Source organism: Mastomys coucha, unplaced genomic scaffold, assembly GCF_008632895.1.
Source record: "Mastomys coucha isolate ucsf_1 unplaced genomic scaffold, UCSF_Mcou_1 pScaffold4, whole genome shotgun sequence".
Lineage (NCBI taxonomy): Eukaryota > Metazoa > Chordata > Mammalia > Rodentia > Muridae > Mastomys > Mastomys coucha.
The window spans coordinates 20,979,446-20,990,785 of NW_022196910.1; the positions used below are offsets into that span (position 1 = coordinate 20,979,446).

The 11,340-nt window shown below is 44.9% G+C and overlaps 1 long non-coding RNA gene across 1 annotated transcript; it reads right to left on the minus strand.

Moving 5' to 3' along the window:
* Window positions 1-2,646: 2,646 nt before the first annotated feature.
* Window positions 2,647-4,479, minus strand: LOC116076190. Its single transcript, XR_004112853.1, has 2 exons — window positions 4,384-4,479; window positions 2,647-3,534 (listed from the first exon to the last, which is right to left on the minus strand). It is a non-coding gene; the product is annotated as an uncharacterized LOC116076190 (long non-coding RNA).
* Between the last annotated feature and the right edge of the window lie 6,861 nt (window positions 4,480-11,340).

Consider the following 11,340-nt stretch of genomic DNA (forward strand, 5'->3'; position numbering starts at 1 on the left):
CGCTTCCCTCCACTCTCCCCCCAACCCCCGCCTCTCATGCAGACAGGTCGCCTGGCAGCTTCAGGCTCTCCTCTGTTCAGTCTTCCATCAGGAGTCACCACAGTCAGACAGCTGTGGGTCACATGGTCACTTCTGAACTGTGGCTGTTTGTTCCTCCGCTTGGCTTAACTTGAATCACATGAGCTGCCTCCCAAGTAGGGATGTGGGTCACAGTACCGTTACAGGAGAAGGGAGACTGGAAGCCAGATTGGGAACTCCTATTGAAAATGTTAGGCGAACTGGATCCAATACTGTTTATTTGAGCAAAGGATGATTCATGAAGCAGGCGGCAGTGAGAGCTAGAAGAGGTTCAGAGAGCCTGGCCCAGCGCTGCCAACCGCCAGCTTTGAGGGACTAGCGAAGAAGAAACATCTGTCTCAGCTGGGCATGGTCTGCTGAGTTCACAGCCAGGCAATGGCTTATGCCTAGCTTACGCCTGTTACAAAAATATATGCCTAAATTAGACTTCGCTTTATTTAAGTACCTTAGATTGTGGTTTGTTGTATAGAAACTCAGAGGACAGAGACAGCCTCAGGGCGATGACGTCTTGATTATTTTATTTAATGTTGGAAAGAAAAAAAAAAAGAGTAACCGTCTCTACAGTGTGTAGAAGACGTGGAAAATGCAGCACACGGAACTGAGGCTGTGCCAGGGTCGCAGAGGTTTTCCTCACAGAAGAAATTTGAGTTGACTTTTTAAAAAAATAAAAGAGCAGAAGCTTGCAGGGTAGTGAGAGGACGGGATGAAAAGGGAGAGAAGAGAGAGTCTCATGGTGAGAACGGCCAGGGCAGAATCACAAAAGAGAGGTCTCTCTGCCTTTCTGATTCTGGCAGAGGCTCTGAGGCTCCCAGCCAGTCCTGTGCAGTAAATGCTCAAACAGGAGATTCGAAACCCTCATCTTTTTTTTTTTTTTTTTTTTTTTTTTTTTTTTTTTTTTTTAGATTTATTTATTATTATACATAAGTACTCTGTAGCTGTCTTCAGACACACCAGAAGAGGGCATCAGATCTCATGACGGATGGTTGTGAGCCACCATGTGGCTGCTGAGATTTGAACTCACGACCTTAGGAAGAACAGTCGGTGCTCTAGAACAGTCGGTGCTCTTAACCGCTGAGCCACCTCACCAGCCCGCTATTTTTTTAAAAAAAGATTTATTTTATTGTTGTATGTAAGTACACTGTAGCTGTCTTCAGACACACCAGAAGAGTGTGTCAGATCTCATTACGGATGGTTGTGCGCCACCCTGTGGTTGCTGAGATTTGAATTCAGGACCTTCGGAAGAGCAGTGCTCTTAACCGCTGAGCCATCTCTCCAGCCCCAATCATGAAGAAGCCTAACCCCAACACTTGGTAAGTGGAGACAGGAGGGTTTCCTGGGTTTGATGGGCAGCCAGTTTAGCCAATAAGAGAGCTCCTGGTTCAGTGAAGAGACCCTGACTCAAGAACAGTCAAGGAGGACACCAGGCGTCAACCTCTGGCCTTTGCTTAGCACGCACCTTTAATCCAAGAGCTTTCTATTTGAATATTATAAACAGGATTAAATAAAGTCAACCATAGGTCAAGAGGAGGATCAAGCAACCAGTTGACAGGGAGTGACTATTGGACTATTAAGAAAAACAAAACAAAACATAGAGAGTAAGAGGGAGTCAGGAGGACGGATAGAGAGGCATACAGGAAGTAGAAGGGAGGGACATTCAGTTTGGAGGAGGTTCTTTGAGCCCGCGTGAGAGAGGGGCATTGCTGTGGGGATGTGGGCTGGGAGGAAGGTCAGCTGGGTACTAACTTTGCTGGGCTAGCCAGCTTTTACCCAGCATCTGGCTTCCTATTCCTCATTGATAAAATCAAACGATTGAGATTCCGTCTTCAAACTATCAATCAATCAATCAAACAAACAAACAAACAAACAGAAAGCTGAGGAAGTTCTAGGCCAGCTTGGACTACATACTGAGTTCCTGGCTAGCATGCATGTGATAGTTAATCCTCCTGCCTCAGCTTCAGTGTTGGATTTACAGGAGCATGCCTACACCCCTGGTCCTTACCAGGATTAGCTGAAATATGTTGGTGTGTCTGGAGCACTTAGAACAGATCTAGTACATAGAAAGTACTAAAAATGTTAACTATGTATAATAAAGCAAAATAAGTTATGCTTGTTAATAATGTCATTCCTATGACCCAGTCTACAATAATTTGGTGTCACATACAACAAATATGACTACAAGGATCAGAACAAACAAACAGCATAGTCTTACTTTCTAGTGATCATTGTAGCACAAGTGACATCATATGCAGTTTTTATTCCAGTTCCTTCATTGGTGTGTGTGTTTCTCTGTGTGTTTCTGTATTTATTTGTGTATGTGTGTGGTTCTGTGTGTTCCTGTGTGTGTATTTGTGTGTGCATTGTGGGTTTCTGTGTATATTTGTGTATATATGTTTATGTGTATGAATATGTGTGTATATTTGTGTGTCCCTGTGTATGTGTGTGTGTTTGTGTATATGTGTGTGGTGTGCGAGTGTGTGTGTGAGTGTGTGTGTGTGTGTGTGTGTGTGTGTGTGTGTGTGTGTACAGCCATGCTATTATCTCACAGTAACGCATCTTATAAAAATGTCATTTCTCTTTCTGGCCCTGGTTTTCTAAGGACCTAATCTTACAGATGTAGTTGAGCAAACTATTGCTCAAATTAGCCCACTTGTTTTCATGGGACAGCAATGACCCAAACAATCCTGCACAGAGAGAGTTTCACAGACGGCTCACCCATGACCTACTCTGCCTTGTATTCAAAAGTCAAGCTTTGAGATGGCATCTGCTCTGGCTCTTCCTGGTCTGCCTGTGGTATGCTCGTAAGTGTGTATGTGTTAGAGAACACTGCCAGATGTTTTCTGTATATTTCAGTCTTTGGAAGCCCTCCAACCTCCTCACTTAAGTAACAATGGCTTTTGAAACGGTCTAAATGAAAGGAAATACATCTCATTTGCAATTTTTCATGCGGTGGGGGTAAAAGGAAGTTAGGAGAAAAAAATGTCTATGGTTGAGGCCAGGGTCCAGGGCTATGCAATAAAAGAATGTGGTCTGGGGTCTCTTTGTCTGGTTTTCAACCCTGCCCCCCGCCCCCTACTCTGCTAGCTCAAGTTGAGTGATCTGAGGTAATTATATATTTACTAGAGCTTACATTTCTTCCTCTCTAAAATAGGGTGGATAATAACATTTCATGGTACAAGCCTCCAAATATCTTCTCGAGACGGCCACCTCTCAGCCCTCCTGTGCCATTGGGCAATTCCTATCAAATCGGGATTGGTCTGTGTGCCACTTTCCAAGGTCCTAATGTTGTCCGAAGGGTAGAAAGAGTGATTTCCGGTTGGCTTCTGTTTCCCCTGCTTCTGGGGTCAGGAAACCCAGTGCCTCCAGTACCGACTGTCAGTCAAGTTGGACTTGAGAACCTCGGTGTAGACACTTGTCTCCTGTAAGCTGTGATGGACTCGTCCTCCTTTGGAAATATGCCTGAGAGATTAAAGTGTGCCATCATCCATCTGGGTTTCCAAAACCAAACACATAAGCTACCTACCTTGTAAACAACAGAAACGTGTTTCTCATCATTCCAGAGGCAAGCTCCCAGTGCCAGCAGAGCTAGTCTTGAGCCAGTGGCCCATTTCCTTGCTCATAGGGGGTACTTTCTCACCTTATCCTCAGGGATGGAGGGCAGGACAGTTCCCAGGGCTTCTTCATGAAGATGCTAACCTCAATGATGAGGGTCCCACCCTGCTGACCTAATGATTTCCCAAAGGAACTCTCTCTCAATACCTGACCTTGTGGTTAGGAGTTCAGAGGGTAGGGATAAAGACATCGAGACAAGAACAGAGTGTGAGTTCTTTCTTGGAGCTTACCTTCTGTTTCTAAGCTTGTCACCCATCGTCAACTGCACTGGGAATGTTCTTTTTTGTCAAATCCCCCTCACTCTCATGCTTGACACATCGATCCACTGTGTGATAGGAACACACAGGCCGCAAACACTTGAGTGTTGCTGGCTCAAGACACAAAATTGGTAGTCTTAACTGTGTACTCGGCCTGGTTCACAGGCACGGTTTATGAGGTATTCGGACAACTGTATCTTGCTCACCATCCCTTTACTTTTTCTAAAGGGGCCAGTTTTCCCACCAGCCCTGGATAAAACCATGTATAAGCTCAAAATCATTTATGGATGCTTGGAAAACTTGAAATTCTATGATCCCGTTTCACCAGTCATGCCCCCAATTTAGCACTCCAAACACGAGCAGAAGTGAATCTCTTAGTCATAAGTGAGTATCTTAGTCCAGGCAGGCTACCACAATAGAACAATATAGAAAAACAAACCATGATTCTCAGTATTCGGGAGATCAAAAATCCAGAGACAGATGTGGTGTCTGCCGAGGGCCTCTTCCTGGCTCTGGTCTTCTTGTTGTATTTTCATTATGTGGAGAGGAAGCTCACATCGCTCTTCCTTTTTCTCAGAAGGGAACTGGTGCAGAGCACCACCTTTCTGACCTCATAAGAAACAGAATTAGCATTCTCACATCCCTAAAACATCATCTTAGGGTTCCAGCATACTTGGTGTCCCGCTCAGATTCGTGAGTTTCTTGTAGGCAAAACTATTTGTTACTACCCTAACAATCTCAGAATCTAGCTCTCGGGTCTCATCCAAAAGGTGATCTACAACAAACATGTGTGAGGCTTGATTCCCATCCAGAAACAACCTCCTTTCTGGCTGTGCAAAGAGCTGTCTGCACTCTGCTGGCTGAGCACCCAGGCAAGTTTACCTTTGTGCTCCCTAAATAAAATGCTAGGGAAGGCTCAGGTCTTCTGCAAGTCTAAATAGGAGAAACAGGAAGGGCAGGAGATGGTGGGGGGAGTTGGGGGGGGGAGGGGTAATGAGTCCCAGGAAGCCCAAACAAGGGAGGCAAACTCGAGTAAACCATCATACTCAAACCTTCTCTACTTCATAGATGCTCTAAAACAATGGTCCCACCTTTGGGATGCACTGGAGCAATGGCATCCTTTGGGGTGGCCCTGTCCTCTCAACTTTGGGAAGCACTGCCTACACTGCTCTCAGTGTGGGCTCCTCCCACAAGACTGACAAGAGTCATTTGAAGCTGGGGTGACAGACTTGTTGGGGTGGGGGTGGGGTGAAGGGGGAGAGGGAGCACGTGAAGTGAAGTCTGGTCTGCTGTGGGGGTGTCCACCTAAGGATGTCACAGTGGCTTTTGGGGGTCCTTCCTCCCTTGTCTTGAAGAGCTCTGGTTTTTTTTGTTTGTTTGTTTTGTTTTTTGGTTTGTTTGGTTTTTTTTTTTTTTTTTTTTTTTTTTTTTTGGTTTTTTGAGTCAGGGTTTCTCTGTGTATCCCCGGCTGTCCTGGAACTCACTCTGTAGACCAGGCTGGACGTGAACTTAGAAATCCACCTGCCTCTGCCTCCCAAGTGCTGGGATTAAAGGCGTGCACCAACACCGCCCAGCAGAACCTTTTTACAACCTTACCTCACCTTGTCTTGGTTTCTCTGTTCCCTTTAGTCCCAGCTGGTACTGTTTGTGTTCAAATCGTCCCATCTCCATTCCTGGCTTCTGTCGAAGTGCCTGAGTGAGGAGACTATGTTTTCACACTGACCTCCTTCTCAAACCACACCCAACAGCTCTTTTCTTCAAGACATACTTTCTTATTTTGCATTACATAAAGTTGATGGGTTTTTTTCCCCACCTATAAATTCTGGTTCCTTTTTGCTTCATAATTTCTTCCTTAACCTGCTTGGGATTTTGGTTTTTTGTTTTTGTTTTTGTTTTTTGTTTTTTGTTTTTTGTTTTTTTCTATTTTATTGTCAGCAGTCAGGAGAAACCAAAATGCTCTTTCAACACCGTTTGAACATTGCCTCAGTTTACCTTACAATTTCACAGCTGCCGAGTCTTGCCTTCCACAAAGTAGTAGGGCCAAGACACAACTTGTAAGCATTGAGCCTTTCCCCCACTGACATGGATTTTATCATGGCCCAGTGACGTGTCCCTCATTCCCACGTGAAGCCTCATCAGGATGGTTTTCGCGCCACATCCTTCTCTTGAACTCTGCTCATAGCTGTCTGTGTCCTCTAGAAAGATAGGGAGACTCTCTTTCCAGCTTTCCCCTCTTCCTCTTTCAGGCCCATTATTATCTTTACCCATCCACTGATAGCAACTTCAGCTCTTCAAATCGCTTCTACACAACTCCAAACCTGCATCCCCATATTTACTCGTTTGTTAGAGTAGACCTACTCCTGGAGTCCATTTCTGTCACAGTCAACAGAGGTAACTGGAAGAAATCGGAAGCAAACATAAATGCTAGGACCAATAATTCTGCTCTAAGAGAAGGTCAGCAGAACTACAAAGCCATATTGACAAACCAACTCCTCTAACCAAAACGTTGTGAGCTTGAGGTTCTTTAAAACACACATAAACACAAGGTTAAGTAAATAACTGCTAGCCTGCAAGCTCGCTGGGTTGCAAGGCTGAGCGTTTGTCAGGTTACAGTGGACCGATGTTTTGTTTTGTTTCAGTTTGTTTTTTGGTTTTGGTTTTGGTTTTTTGAGGGGGAGGTTGAGACAGGGTTTCTCTGTGTAACATCCCTGACTGTTCTGGAACTCACTTTGTAGACCACAAACTCACAGAGATATGCCTGCCTCTGCCTCCTGAGTGCTAGGATTAAAGGGGTGTGCCACCACGCCCAGCTTCTACATTTTTTTTTCCTTATAAGATTTTTAACTTCTGATGAGGTTATCTCTGGATAGCCTTACCTCAGTCTTCCTCAGTCATACGGGTCATTACTGGTTTTACATTATGGTCCTCATTTTCCAGTAAGCTTATGAATTTTCCAAGAACAAATGGCCCTCCAGACTGTCTAATAACCACTTAGGATATCTGTTAACAGAGGAGAAATGTGCTTATGCCTGTCATGAATGCCCACTGTTTGTTCTACAGTTTGGGCTTTCTAGAGTTAGCCATTTCCAAAAACCAAGGGGTGGAGGGAAGAGGGAAAAGTCAAAAACTTCAAAAGACCCTGGAAGGTCGTTACATTGGGTTCATTACAGAACTGACATATTGATTGTGAGCTCTATTACTTAATTTCCCATTGCGTATTTTTTTTCCTAGTCCAATGATTTTCCTTGGAAATAAAGAGAATGGGGCTGAAGACAAGCCTTAATGGTGACAAGTACTTCCTGTTCTCAGGAGGCCTGGGTTTGGTTTCCACTCATGCAGGTGGCTCACAAGCACCCATAACTCCAGCTCTCAGAGACCTCTTCCAACCTCCATGATCTTGTGCGCTAGTGTGCAAACTCCTCCCTTATAGTTAGAAATAATAAAAATGAATCTTAAAAAAGAGAGGAGCCTATAAAAAGGGAGGGAGGGAAACAGATGTTTTCAGGAAGCTGAGTCCACAAAAGCATCACCTCTGTTTCTAGGGTGCTTTTATGTAAAGCCAGCCTTCTTTCCTCCCACCCTCCCTCCTATTCCTACTTTCTTCTATTCATCTTCTAGCAGGGGTCTATTGTGTGTTTGTACCAAGCTGGATGCTGTGATAGAAATAAAAGACAAATATGTATGTGTAGATGATGGATATTATGATATGTATATGTTATGCATATGCAATGCATGTTATGTGTATATGATATTCACATTATATGCATGTAATATATATGTAATTCATATGTATGTACTGGCTGGTTTTGTGTGTCAACTTGACCCAGGCTGGAGTTATCACAGAGAAGGGAGCTTTAGTTGGGGAAGTGCCTCCATGAGACCCAGCTGTGGGGCATTTTCTCAATTAGTGATCAAGGGAGAGGGCCCCTTGTGGGTGGTGCCATCCCTGGGCTGGAAATCTTGGGTTCTATAAGAGAGCGGCTGAGCAGGCCAGGAGAAGCAAGCCAGTAAGGAACATCCCTCCATGGCCTCTGCATCAGCTCCTGCTTCCTGACCTGCTTGAGTTCCAGTCCTGACTTCCTCTGGTGATCAACAGCATGTGGAAGTAAGCTAAATGAACCCTTTCCTCCCCAACTTGCTTCATGGTCATGATGTTTGTGCAGAAATAGAAACCCTGACTAAGACATATGTATATAGTTGTTTATGTATATATATATGTATATGTATATATAGTACATATGTACATGTATATGTGTATGTGTGTATGTAACTATGTGTCTGTGCATATATATATGTGTATGTGTATATATGTATATATGCATACATGTATATGTGTGTATGTTTATATGTATATATATGTGTATATATGTGTATATGTGCATAAATGTATTCATTCTCTTTATTCACAGGAGTTATGGCTTATAAAGCTGTAGTAAATGCTGAATTAGTGAACAGTGAGCTATTGTTCTCAGGGAATATACAGGCACCCATCACAACATTTCCATCAAGTAATCTGCATATGCTCTCATTTTATATGTGTTTCTGTTTATGGAATAGAGGACTGGCTCCATTAACATTGGACTCACAACTACCAGACTAAGTCATGCCTGAGCCCGGCTTACCTAATACACACGTGTGGAACCCGGCTTAACTAAGATGCCCGTCCCCTCTAAAGCACACCCCACCCTTGCACAGATGAACACCAGACATTGCATTTATAGATCAGGATGGCCTTGAACCTACAGAAATCCACCTGCCCCAGCCTCCCAAGTGCTGGAATTAAAAGCCTATGCTACCATGCCAAGCTATTGTGAGACATTTTAATCAAAAGCATAAGAGGGGATGACCTAAAATTGGGGTAATAACGCTGAACTGTAAAGCAACACTTGCTTACAGGAAATGTGAGAGCAGGGTTGAGAGAGAGAGAGAGAGAGAGAGAGAGAGAGAAAGAGAGAGAGAACCAAGTGTGCCTGTTGACCATGGTTGACCATGGTTGAAACTACACCTTTTATGGCTCACCTTTTTCAGTTGTCAGTCTGGAGTGCTAGACTGTGAAGCTCGGTGAGTGTTGGCTTGGGGGAGTGAGCTCCAACAGTATGTGAATCTGCAAATGCTGAATTGATGAACAGTGATGACTAAGGATTTACATACATAGGTGTCCATAAAGGTCATGATCTAGATATTAAGGAGCAACACAGGGAAGGCGACTGTGGAGGAAGAGATAGGGGCAGAGGTGAGGCTGCTGGAGGGCCTTCTCTGAAAACAGTCCTCATGGGGGCTACAGAGTGAGGTTTGGTGTCCATGACAAAGGAAGTAGAGTTTTGGCTGCAGGAACAGCTTCTCTGGAAGGTAAAAGAAAGCAGCCTGGAAGGGAGGGGAGGCCGGATCTGGGGGAGTCCTTGGAAGTCTGTGGTTCCATCTACAGAGTCCAAAGCTCCAGACTGGGGGAATAAGCTTATTTTCTCTCCTTTTTGAGGACTCTTGCACAATACAGTGATTAGAGCTAGGAGCTAAGTGTAGTGCCTTGGAATGTCCCGGAGGTAAAGGGCTAGATAGGTTGCTTATCTCTGTTTGGTCATCCCAAGTTATATTTAAAAACTCAGATCCTCCATTTGTACCCTATAACTGTGTGCAGCTATATTTTGACAATATGTAAAAGAGAGATGGAGACACATCTGTGTGAGAAAGAGAAAAGCCAGACAACTGAGGGCTGGGTAGGCAGTGTTCAGTCAGCTAAGCGCATGCACGAGGACCCAGAACTCAATCCCAGAACGAACATCAAAAAGCGAGGCTCTGTGACACATACTTGTCATTCTGGCGCCAGTCAGGCACAGACAGATAAGCAAATCTCTGGGATTCACTGGCCAGAAGGCCTTGCTTATCTGGCCAGCTCCAGGCTTGTAAGCAAGATGGATGGTACTGGAGAAATGATGCCAGAGGTTGACCCTTGACCTTCATATTGCATGCACATGCATGCCTGCATGTAGCACACACACACACACACACACACACACACACACACGTTCCTTGTATGGGTTTGTTCAACTCTGAATCAGTAAGTGGCCGTTAGTGAGAGATGACAAAACTGTACTTCCTCAAATGCAGTCTTGTAGATGGGAAGAACAAGGAGGGAAGCTTTCATGGTGGGCCTTCACCCATACAAACATGTCATGAGCCAGTAGGAAGAAACCACCCTGTAGACAAGAGAAGCTGGGCTTGAAGCTAGCCAACACCCCACAGAAATCCTACAGTTGCTTGTCAAACCTTCCTCACGCTTCAGGTGCTTGGGACATAGTGGGGAGACATAAACAGCCGAAATCCCTGAGTCAGATCAATACCAGTAGAGCTGAGCCTGCAGGCAGGCACACTTAGATAAGAAGCGGAAGCAGCAGGGGAGACTGCAAACCTACAGCTGCAACCACCTTGTCCCTATGACCTGACCACAGCTGCTTCCTTTATGGTCGCCTCTACCCGAGCCAGGCAGCTGCCGCCTCAGTAGAAAATCTCCAAAAGCCAGAGGCTCGTTGCTGCAGTGAATGCTCATTTGGTGATGTAAGCCCAGAGGAAAATTCCCAGACACGGATTCTATACAGTTTGGCTCGGGACCCCAAAACCAAGTTCTCAGCACAAAGGACATTAATTTGGCCCAGAGGGACAAAAAGCAGGGAATCAGAAACAAAGACAGGAGATAGAGAATGAGGGAGAAGGGGGAGGGAACAGGGGAGGGGGGAAGGGGTATTTGTCCTGGAATGGGACAAAGGACAGCTTCTGGATAGAGAGGAGACAGACATAGCCCATAGGAAAATGGCGGTTTATAAAGGTAAGGGGGAAACCCATGTTATGATGAAGCATTTAATTTTGATTGGGCATGTTACTTAGGTGAGCCAAAAGCAGTTTTTGACCACTGGACTTCAATGCTTTAATAGCTGGACCTTGGTAGTTAGCCTCAGGAGGAGGGAGTGGCCAAATAAAGGGTTAGATCATAGTGTCCAGCTCTAGGAATGTAATCTAACAGTTAATCAAGGTGGAGGCAATAGGGGAAATGAGCAAGGCCTACCAGAGCCATGTTCACCAGGCCTGGGCTAGCTAGAGTCCCTCAGGTTCAGCTTGCCCACCAGTCTCCAAAACACCTCATCAACATCTGTCTGCCAGGAGTCATACAAGTCTGTCTGCCAACAGGCATACAGTGGGATGCCCATGGACACATCAGTCTTAATAAACCCAGGGTCTGAAGTGTGGTATGTCCACACGGGGAACAACACTACACAGCAGTGAGAAGACACAATCTAGAAGTATATATAGCAATATGGAAGCCTTCCACAAACATCATGCTCAGCCTAAGGAGCTCAGTATGGAAAGGATAGGTGGGCACTTCTACTTATGTAAAAGGGATATC